Source organism: Pristiophorus japonicus, chromosome 8 (assembly GCF_044704955.1).
Source record: "Pristiophorus japonicus isolate sPriJap1 chromosome 8, sPriJap1.hap1, whole genome shotgun sequence".
Lineage (NCBI taxonomy): Eukaryota > Metazoa > Chordata > Chondrichthyes > Pristiophoridae > Pristiophorus > Pristiophorus japonicus.
Window position 1 is genome coordinate 72,903,460 of NC_091984.1, and position 12,341 is coordinate 72,915,800.

Here is a 12,341-nt window from a genome sequence, read left to right on the forward strand (position 1 = left end):
TCTAGCATTTGTTTTATGAGGGCATGTTTTACAATTTGTACCGTGTGCTCTGTTGCACCATTCAAGGCAGGGTGGTATGGTGGAACCTTGGTATGTTTCACACCATTTTTGCTCATGAATTGTGCAAATTCTTCTGAACGAAATTGTGGTCCATTATCCGAAACAATTTCTTCAGGGAGGCCAAATGAAGAAAATAAACTTCGCAAACTGTCTAATGTTTTACTTGTTATTTTCTATATTAGAAACACCTCAACCCACTTCGAATGGCTATCAATCACAATGAACAATTGTTGTCCTTCTAACTCAGCAAAATCAATATGTAGCCTTTGCCACACCCTGGGAGGCCATTTCCATGGCTGTAATGGTACTGATGGTGGTTGCTTGCTTACCGATTGACATGTCGTACACTGACTCACGATGTACTCTATATCTTTTATCAAGACCTGGCCATCATAAATAACTGCGTGCAAAACTCTTGGTCAAACACATTCCCAGCTGCTGGTCATGGAGGTCTCCTAATAATTTGGATCTAAATTTATTTGGTATAACCACTCTTAAACCCCACATGATACAATCTTTATCGACTGATAATTCATTCCTTCGAATGAAGAATGGATGAATATCTTTGTCTGTTACATGGTTTGGCCATCCATTTGCAATATAATCATACACCTTTGACATCACTGGGTCACATTTGGTTGCTCTACCAATCTCTTCAGCTGTAACTGGTAGTTGATCAATGTATGAAAATTAAAACACTTCTTTCCTATCGGGTGCATCTTGTGATGGGGAAGGCAATCAGTATTACTGTGATCATCTGTATTCAATATCATATGTATATGCTGACAAAATCAAAGCCCATCTCTGCATTCGGACTGCAGCTAATGTTGGAACTGAGGACTTTGGATGGAGGTTTGTTGTTAAAGGCTTACGGTCCATAACAATGGTAAACTTACGACCATACAAGTATTTGTGGAACTTCTTGACCCCAAAAATTAATGCCAAAGCTTCCCTTTCAATTTGTGTGAAGCAAAAGCAATTGGTCTCTCCTCCCCACTACATAATACATGAGAGATTACAGCCCCAACTCCATACGGAGAGGCATCACATGCTAGCTTAATCTCCTTAGATATGTCATAGTGAACTAACATGGTGCTCTCTACGATTTTGCTTTTACACTCTTTGAATGCTGTATCGCATTCTTTTGACCACTTCCAATGGACCTATTTTTTCAGTAGTTCATTCAGTGGATGTAATACTGTAGTCAAATTTGGTGAGAACTTCTCATAATAGTTCAAAAGACCCAAGAATGAACGAAGTTCAGTGACATTCCTGGGAGTGGGTGCATTTCTGATTGCATCCAGCTTTCCCATGGTTGGATGTAAACCATCTTTGTCTACTCTGTACCCTAAGTACTCCACTGAGTTTTTAAATAACTCACACTTACGAGCAGACACTCTTACTCTATGCTTCTCTAGCCATTTGAGGACTTCATTCAGTATGTTATGAATTTGCCTATTTGGTGCTGAAATTAGTATGTCATCCAAATAACATACTCCCCCTTCAATACCTTGCAAAATCTGGTTTATCACCCCTTGGAATATGGCAGGAGCGGAAGATACTCCAAACGATACCTATTAAGTTGATATAGGCCTAGATGAGTGTTTATAGTCAAGCATGACTTGGACTCCTCATCTAGTTCAAGCTGTAAGTAGGCATTCATAAGATCCAGTTTTGAGAAGATCTGACCACCTGTCAGTGTTGTGAACAAATCTTCTATATTCAGCAATGTATTGGGGACATTACCCTTTAGAACCTGGTTTACGGTTACTTTATAATCACCACACAATCTTACCTTACCATCGGACTTCAGTACAACAACAATGGTTGTAGCTCAATTACATCGATCTATCTTACAAATAATGTTCTCAATCTCTAGTCTTTTGAGTTCTTGCTCAACTTTCTCCTTGAGTGAATATGGTATGGAACGTGGCTTGTAGTAAACCGATCTAGCGTCCTTCTGTACCCTGACACTCGCCTTGAAGCCTTGGATTGGACTGCCCGTTTCGCAGAACACCTTCGGATACTTCTTAATAACATCATCCGTTGATGCAAATCTCGCTTCCACACAGGAAATCTCACTCCAATCCAGTTTCAGTGATCTAAACCAATTTCTTCCTAGTAAGGCAGGCTTGTCTCCTTTCACTACTATTAGAGGCAAGTTCTGAAATTGATCCTTATATTTCACCGGTACGGTGATACGACCTACCAAAGGAATGTTCTCTCCCGAGTAGCCTCGCAGCTCTATCTTGGATTTCTCCAATGGGAAATCACGCAATTTGTCGAGGTATAGCGACTTTGGTACCACACTCACGGGTGCACCGATTTCCATTGGTATCTTGAATCCCGCAACCTCTGTGTAGATTTTGATACTTTTTGAATCGCTGTCCATTAACCTCGTGCTCCTGATGACGTGTAACTCTAACATCTCTTCGTCCTGTTGTTGTTCTTCCATGCTATATAGTCTTTGAGGATTTCTACTCATAGCTTTGAACGCAGGACTCATAGCTTTTAAAGCTGGTTTACCCTTCAGTCAGCATGCCTTCACAAGATGCCCAGTCTTTCTGCAGAAGAAACATTCTGCCTTCAGATATGGACAACTTTGAGCAATGTGTTGTCCCAGGCACCTGTAGCACGACTTCGACGCTCTATTAGAATTTCCAGTTTCTGAGACTTTGGGCCCCCACCGCCTTTTACTTTGAACCTGCAGGCGATTCACCTCGGTTGACTGACGACCGTAATTATTATTTAATTCTCAGGAATATTGATCGGCCATGCCCATCGACCTCGCTGTCTGACAAGCAAGCTCAAAAGTCAAGTCATCCGTCGTCAATAACTTCCTTCTGATTTTTCATCCCACAAACAAAACGATCCCTCAATGCTCAGTTTTGAAAGTTTCCGAAATTACAGTGAATAGATAGCTTTTTTGATGCTACAATGTAATCATTGATACTTTCATCAGCCTTTTGATTCCGTATCCCGAAACGATAGCTTTCAGCAATTTCTAACGGTTTGGGGTTATAGTGCTGCTCCATAGAAACATAGAAAATAGGTGCAGGAGTAGACCATTTGGCCCTTCGAGCCTCCACCACCATTCAATAAGATCAAGGCTGATCATTCCCTCAGTACCCCTTTCCTGCTTTCTCTCCATACCCCTCGATCTCTTTAGCAGTAAAGGCCATATCTAACTCCCTCTTGAATATATCCAATGAACTGGCATCAACAACTCTCTGCGGTAGGGAATTCCACAGGTTAACAACTCTCTCAGTGAAGAAGTTTCTCCTCATCTCAGTCCTAAGACTGTGTTCCCTGGTTCTGGACTTCCCCATCATTGGGAACATTCTTCCCGCATCTAACCTGTCCAGTCCCGTCAGAATCTTATAAGTTTCTATGAGATCCCCTCGCATCCTTCTAAACTCCAGTGTATAAAGGCCCAGTTGATCCAGTCTGTCCTCATATGACAGTCCAGCCATCCCGGGAATCAGTCTGGTGAATCTTCGCTGCACTCCCTCAATAGCAAGAATGTCCTTTCTCAGATTAGGAGACCAAAACTGAACACAATATTCCAGGTGAGGCCTCACCAAGGCCCTGTACAACTGCAGTAAGACCCCCCTGCTCCTCTACTCAAATCCCCTTGCTATGAAGGCCAACATACCATTTGCCTTCTTTATCGCCTGCTGTATCAGCATGCCAACTTTCAATGACTGATGAACCATGACACCCAGGTCTCGTTGCACCTCCCCCTTTCCTAATCTGCCACCATTCAGATAATATTCTGCCTTCGTGTTTTTGCCCCCAAAATGGATAACCTCACATTTATCCACATTATACTGCATCTGCCATGCATTGGCCCACTCACCTAACCTGTCCAAGTCACCCTGCAGCCTTTTAGCGTCCTCACAGCTCACACCGCCACCCAGTTTAGTGTCATCTGCAAACTTGGAGATATTACACTCAATTCCTTCATCTAAATCATTAATGTATATTGTAAAGAGCTGGGGTCCCAGCACTGAGCCCTGCAGCACTCCACTAGTCACTGCCTGTCATTCTGAAAAGAATCCATTTATCCCGGCTCTCTGCTTCCTGTCTGCCAACCAGTTCTCTATCCACGTCAATACATTACCCCCAATAACATGTGCTTTGATTTTGTGTGGGACCTTGTCAAAAGCCTTTTGAAAGTCCAAATACACCACATCCACTGGTTCTCCCTTGTCCACTCTACTAGTTACATCCTCAAAAAATTCCAGAAGATTTGTCAAGCATGATTTCCCTTTCATAATCCATGCTGACTTGGACCGATCTTGTCACTGCTTTCCAAATGCGCTGCTATTTCATCTTTAATAATTGATTCCAACATTTTCCCCACAACTGATGTCAGGCTAACCGGTCTAAAATTACCCGTTTTCTCTCTCCCTTTTGTAAACAGTGGTGTTACATTAGCTACCCTCCAGTCCATAGGAACTGATCCAGAGTTGATAGACTGTTGGAAAATGATCACCAATGCATCCACTATTTCTAAGTACTTCCTTAAGTATTCTGGGATGCAGACTATCAGGCCCCGGGGATTTATCAGCCTTCAATCCCATCAATTTCCTGAACACAATTTCCCGCTTTATAAAGATATCCTTCAGTTCCTCCTTCTCACTAGACCCTCGGTTCCCTCGTATTTCCAGAAGGTTATTTGTGTCTTCCTTCGTGAAAACAGAACCAAAGTATTTGTTTAACTGGTCCGCCATTTGTTTGTTCCTCATTATAAATTCACCTGAATCTGACAGCAAGGGACCTACGTTTATTTTCACTAATCTTTTTCTCTTCACATATCTATAGAAGTTTTTGCAGACAGTTTTTATGTTCCCAGCAAGCTTCCTCTCATACTCTATTTTCCCCTTCCTAATTAAACCCTTTGTCCTCCTCTGCTGTAATACAAAATTCTCCCAGTTCTCAGGTTTGCTGCTTTTTCTGGCCAATTTATATGCCTCTCCCTTGGATTTAACACTATCCTTAATTTCCCTAATTTCCCTTGTTAGCTAAGGTTGAGCCCCCTTCCCCATTTAATTTTTATTCCAGACAGGGATGTACAATTGTTGAAGTTCATCCATGTGATCTTTAAATGTTTGCCACTGCCTATCCACCGTCAACCCTTGAAGTACCACTTGCCAGTCTATTCTAGTCAATTCACGTCTCATATCATCAAAGTTACCTTTCCCAAGTTCAGGACCCTAGTCTCTGAATTAATTGTGTTACTCTCCATCTTAATAAAGAATTCTACCATATTATGGTCACTCTTCCCCAAGGGGCCTCGCACAACAATATTGTGAATTAGTCCTTTCTCATTACACATCACCCAGTCTGGGATGGCCAGCCCTCTAGTTGGTTCCTCGACATATTGGTCTCGAAAATCATCCCTAATACATGCCAAGAAATCCTCCTCCACCGCATTGCTACCAGTTTGGTTAGCCCAGTGAATATGTAGATTAAAGTCACCCATGATAACTGCTGTACCTTTTTTGCACGCATCCCTAATTTCTTGTTTGATGCTGTCCCCATCCTCATTACTACTGTTTGATGGTCTGTACATAACTCCCACGAGCGTTTTCTGCCCTTTGTTATTCCGTAGCTCCGCCCATACCGATTCCACATCATCCAAGCTAATGTCCTTCCTTACTATTGCATTAATTTCCTCTTTAACCAGCAATGCCACTCCACCTTCTTTTCCTTTCTGTCTATCCTTCCTAAATGTTGAATACCCCTGGATGTTGAGTTCCCAGCCTTGGTCACCCTGGAGCCATGTCTCTGTGATGCCAATTACATCATATCCGTAAACTGCTATCTGCGCAGTTAATTTGTCCACCTTATTCCGAATACTCCTCGCATTGATGCACAGAGCCTTCAAGCTTGTCTTTTTAACACCCTTTGCCCTTTTAGGATTTTGCTGTAATGTGGCCCTTTTTTCTTTTTGCCTTGGGTTTCTCTGCCCTCCACTTTTACTTTTCTTCTTTCTATCTTTTGCTTCTGCCCCCATTCTACTTCCCTCTGTCTCCCTGCATAGGTTCCCATCCCCCTGCCATATTAGTTTAACACCTCCCCAACAGCACTAGCAAACACTTCCCCTGGGACATTGGTTCCAGTCCTGCCCAGGTGCAGACCGTCCGGCTTCGTTAAAATCTCTTGAAGCGTTGTGTCTTTTGGCTCGGCAGACACAAGCAGATTTACCAGAGTTTCAAACAATGCCGGTCCAGCTTCCGATAGAAAATTGCTCTCTTACGTTCCAATATTGCCTAATTCTGGACTGCATTGTCTGGAACTTCGATTATGTTATTTGCAGTGAAATACATTTCCAGCTGATCCACATACGCATTAAAATGTTCCCGGTCGTGTCTGTATTCACCCAAATGTTCCATTATACCTGCGGGTGCTGCCATTTTAATTTGTAGCTGTTCACACAGTATGCTGTATTTTACCTCGGATTTTGCAGCTTTTTCCAAAGACAGGAGCATCCAAAGTCTCTCTGTCGGCTGGCTGAATCCTTCACCAACAAAATTTCAGCTTCAGTTCATCCGAAAAATCCCATCTCATCGCCAAATGTGATATATTCACAGAGCACAAGCACACACAACTTCTAACATGGCAGGCAGCTCTGTCGGAAGCCTCCGGAACATGCCTACGTCCACATCCACAGTGTGGAGCTACAAACATTACAAGCTCACAGACATTACAATGGACAATGAAGCATATATAATGTATTCATATTTCCCCCTCTCTGCCTCTGATCTTGTTTTTTTCAAACCGGAGTGCAGCTGTTGAATTTAATCGTGGTGTGCATTGACTTAGTATATTTATTTACCCAATTCAAATCAGGTTCCGCAGCTGTATTTTGCCGGCTATTTGGCATTTGTTGACTGGATTGAATCTGATAATCTTTGATTTTTAAACTGGCATAGAGACAAACATTGTCCATCTTTTTATACACAGAGGAAGCCTATCAAGGAAACAAAGATACAACATGACCGACGCAAGGATGGAACTGGCAGCAGCTTTAGACAATCTGATCGAGTGCAGATTTAAGAGCAATGACTGGTGTGGATATGGTGAACAACAGACTCTGAAGCATTTTGTAGGAATTAAACAGCTACGTTTCTGCAGTGATGAACACCTGGCAACCATCACTTTGGCTGCATGTAAATAGCTGGATCAAGCTGGCGACTCTGACTAAATCAATATGCATGTGCAGCCTGCCTACATCTTTTTAAAATGTTGGTGATTTTTTTGAAAAACTGTATAAATACGTGTTTGAAACGATTTTACTCACAATGGCTATACAGTATTTGCACATGTGAACTGATGTACATCTTTGCTTTGCCACATTTAAGGCATCCAAATATTTCCCAATCATCACTGTATTTCACAACATGTTGATTTCTGCAAACACTTAACAAATACTCTTGAAATGACTTCCCTGTGCAGTATTGTTCTGTAGCTCATTAATGTTATGAAATGACTTCGATTGTTAAGATTACAGATATCACCTTTGGCTCAATGGTAGCACTCTTGCCTCTGAGCCAGATGGTTGATTTATCATTATCTAAACTCCAGCACAGCACTGAATGTTACACTGTCGGAAATGCCATCTTTCGGATGAGACATTAAACCAAGGCACTGTCTGCCCTCTCATGTGGACGTGAAAGATCCCATGCCACTATTCCAAGAAGGAAAGGGGAATTCTCCCCAGTGTCCTGACCAACATTTATCCCTCAACCAACATCACTAAACCAGATTATCTGGTCATTATCTCATTGCTGTTTTTGAGACGTTGCTGTGTGCAAAATGGCTGCCACATTGCCCTACATTATAACAGTGATTACATTTCAAAAGTACTTCATTAATTGTAAAGTGCTTTGGAACATCCTGGGGTTGTGAAAGGCAACATATAAATGCAAGTTTGTTCTTATTAATGTTTGCATGTACTTAAAAATTATAGGAAGCTGATAGATTGTACTGGTATCTTTGGTATTTGGCTCAAAAAGGAGTAAGCTGTCAGTACTTTTTTGTTCTTAAAATGTATAATTATTTATCATTTTGTTTTGTTTTTTATCCTCTGTATCATGGTTTTATGTCTAATCAACACTTTTGAAAGAAGAAAAGCTATGCAAGGGCATTTGCAAAACTTTGCAGCAGATGGTTTGAAAAGTTGAGGCGAACATTTAGACATTTTTCATTTGTACAGATGCTCCCAAAACGATTCAGGCTGCTTGCTGTGAAATTCTCAATAGGTCATTGACTTTCAGTGCAGACGGAATGGTCTTTCTTTGCAGAGTAGCATAAGATTTGTAGTGATAGCAAATAGCTTGCTTAAAATAGTGGCACTCTGCATAATGTTGTTTGTTTAGACTTTCGGAAAATTGCACATGAAAGTCTACTAATTAAACTAAAAGCGAGGGCAGAACATGCTGATTAGGTGTCAAAGAATACTTGAGAGGCGTAATGTCAGACTGGAGAGAATTGTTGAGTCCAGCAGGGGTCAATGCTTAGATCCCTGGAATCAATAAACTGGATATTGACACTAACTATAATCTTGTCAGATTTGCAGGAAAAGTAACAAACAGAATATAGCTGAATATTTGCAAAATGATTTAGATCATTTCTGCAACTCATAATTGCATAAAATTTAACACTTCAAAACGTAACGTACCCCTTAAATGCAAGACCTATGAGTTGTAGTTTTCACAGAAAAATGGACAGAATCAGTGAATGCAATACCAAAACAATCATGATCAATTCTGTAATTCTATGCAGTAAAACCAAAATTTGACTTATTGAATCACTAGAAACCTATGGGCCTAATTTACAAGCAGATAAAATTGTAGAATATGATCTGCGAAACACCAGTAAAAAATCTCAAACCATGTGATAAACATGGACTTTGGCTCATTCAGTCACTGGAAAACCATAGTCTTGCTCATATATGAATACAGTTGAAATAACACCAGGAAATTTTGAAAGGTATTTGAGAACAATAATAGACAATACTTACAGCACAAAAAACATCTGGGAAAAGTCACCAATTGCATCCCCTGTGACTGCAACCATGGTGCATTATTTCTTCCTGTCTTCGCATGAGTGATAGCACATGCTTCTGCATTACCTCTCCTCTGGTCCACCACCACAAGAATGGCCTTACATGGCATCATTCTTACCGGTCCCAAAGCATCAGAACCTCTTCAGCAATGTTTTCTTCCTCCAAGCTCAAAATGTACATCAACAGTGTGCCTCAAAGGTCCATCCTCGACCTCTGTAAGAGAAAATTGGCATTAGGGGTATAAGCGAAATAAGGTTTAAGGTGCCGGCTTCTACATTGGCTCAGCAAAAGGGGCAGAAGGTCTGTGGCTGATCTCACATTCCAACATATTCCAGCACCAAGGACCCAGAGGCCTCTGATTCAACATTGATGTACCAAAACACGAGATAACATTAAGGTACGTCCAGTCCGACAAGATAAGACTCTGAAAAGATTCTAAACAGACTTTTAGGCGCTACGTACGATCAGCAAATTCTAACCCAATGAGTCATCCCAGTTAAGGTCTAAAGGTTGCCTTGAGATCTTGGTCTGTCAATCCAAAATATTACTAATAAGGTAACCCAATTCGAGATTGAGGGAGGTCGTACCGGGGCGGAGTAAAGGCATCTATGAAATATATAAATGATGTACGATTTTGCTATTCAATGAACATCTCCACTCACAGGCGGCTGTGATGAGGACTGTTCCCGGATGTCCGTAATTAAAGATCGTTATACCTTGCCATCCATCTCTGTCCAATACTTCGAGGGCTGCTACGCGGGTTGGGACGAGCTTCGACCCTTTATACCAAAAGGCCCGCTCATGGGAAGAGAAGCCTTCCCATTTTCCCCTTCTATTTGGCGCTGCGAGCAGAGTACAAGAACTTCCCGAACGGAACAATGATCCAGATGTTGGGGAGAGTATGTTTAATTTACCACCTTCAAGTTAGAGCTGTGGCATTGTAAACCGGGAGGGAAGGACATCTGTACAAAGAACTATCTGTAGCGGGTCCCAGAGGGACGGAGACAAGAGGACAGGGACGATCTCGGGGTGGGAGGGGGTTAAAAGGCATACTCTGAAACTTGCTCGTGTAGGAAGCGCGGTAGTGCGACGGTACGACACAAGGGAAGACATATGGACGAGACCTATTGACCCAAGCGGTACGAGCGCACGGCGCAGGGACGAGACATATTGACCTGGAAGCGTGGCAGTACAGGTGTACAGCGCAAAAGGAAGACATATAGACGACGTACCCGCAGAGACGAGACATATTGACCCAGAAGCGTGGCAGTACGAGTGTACGGCGCCAAGGGGAGACATAGACAACATCCTGCATCCCAAACACGAGTTAAAGAATGCCCAAGACCCCTACACTTTCCCCAAAGTAAGATGGGTAACCTGGCAAATAAAAAGGCGAATAAAACCAATGAGGGAACAGAAACCCAGGCCAGCAAAAAAAAGGAAGAATGTAACTGGGGACCAAAAGGATCTCTACTAAATTTGCTGGGTAAAAAATACACAACATTAATGGAAGAAATGAAACGGAAAGGGTGGCAGCCCACGGATACCCCGATAGACAGAAAAAATGGTGGGATAGTCAGACCAAACACAAGGTTGAAATGACCCAAGCAATATTCCTTACCTGTTACCGGGAACAGGTAAAAGAAATAGATATCCACACTAAATTGATTCAGGAATTAAAAACTAAAATAACGGAATTAGGAAAGGCTGTAAAGGAGAACGGACAAACTCTACATTGCGCATCAGCAACACCCAACCCAAAAATAACCCCCCCAGTACCCCAAATATACCCCTCCCTGAAGGAGGTACAGGCAGGGAAGCCCCAAGGTAATAACAGAACCCAGGAAGGGCCCCCGACATATGACAGGTACATACAGGCAGCTCCCGTACATACTACCACTGTCCCTGCACACAGGCAGCAACCCGGTCACGTCACCATACAAGAAGTTACCCTCACCCCGCATGAGAGACAGACACTGCTAAAAGATTTACCCACCCCCAAACCAAATAGCAGAAATACAGAATTCTGGCAAAAAGTTGAGGAAATGTTCGATGCACATAATCTAACTCTAGGGGACGTACACAGTCTGGTAAATGCCAAAACCGGTAATGTAAGCTGGCAAAGGGCTACCCAAGCTGTGCAAAACGGCAATTGGATGATGATGGGAACCCCGATGTGAACTAAGGCACAGCGGATACTAGACCTCAAGCACGGGATGGATGAATGTTGGGGACCAATAAAAACTAATTGGAGCAGGATATTAAAAGTAATCCAAAAACCAAACGAAACTGTAGGAGAATATGGAGAGCGGAAATGGCTTGAGTACAAGGACCACTCCGGTGCTAACAACCCCGGTAAAGAGGACGCGGCATTTTTAGAAATGTTTAAGGATGGACTGGGGGAGACGCATCAAAAAATAATTAAGCTGGGATTCAAGAAAGGAGATGATTATGATGAAATCTTAGAATGGGCACAAAACGTGGCGGAATTAAAGGCTGAGCAAAAGGAAAAGGTAGCGAAGATAATGGCGGCAGCATTAGTGACGGGAGAAAAGGAAGATGGGGGGACCTCCGCCCAGTTTCCTTGACGTATTACACATGTCACCAGGACGGGCATTTTAACAGAGGTTGCCCGCTAAGGGAGGCTGAAAAAGGGACGGATAGACCCAGATGCCGTGATTGCAACAAACTGGGACACGTAGCAAAAAGATGCTGGGCAGCGGGAGGCGGGGCAGCAGGAAAGGGTCCCCAACAAACCAGAAAACAGACAGGGACGCCCATCACGCGTGAGGAACTGATGGAAATTCTCCGATAAACAACATTGCCAGCCCCACCCACTCCGGAGCCACCCTCTAACGAGGAGCTCATCAACTTACTTAAATTAGCCAGTACCCGCTCGGGGTTACCGGCCCCCAAGGGAAGGTTGGGACGGCCAACGCTAGATCACCATATGTTTATTAGTGCAACATGCTAGTGGACACGGGAGCGTCGGTATTCATAACTAATCTAAACCTCCCTCTTACAAGAACAACGGTTAATATTCAAGGGATAGGAGGAGGATCCAAAAAAGCGACATTAAGCGAAGTAGTACTATTAGAGATACAGGGAATAATGATACCCACCCAATTTTGGTGCTGCCCTAACCCGGAAGGCACCATACTAGGGATAGACACCCTGAGGGAAGTAGGTGCACTTATAGACCCCC

General features: G+C 42.8%; 1 protein-coding gene across 1 annotated transcript in view; it reads left to right on the forward strand.

Annotated features, from left to right (window-relative positions):
• The window catches only part of tm2d1 (TM2 domain containing 1), a 122,316-nt gene extending 112,465 nt beyond the window's left edge, over positions 1 to 9,851 (forward strand). The window contains exon 8 of the mRNA XM_070888231.1: positions 7,033 to 9,851. The gene's annotated coding sequence lies outside the window, so the exon portion shown is untranslated. The remainder of the gene's footprint in view (positions 1 to 7,032) is intronic.
• Positions 9,852 to 12,341: the final 2,490 nt, after the last annotated feature.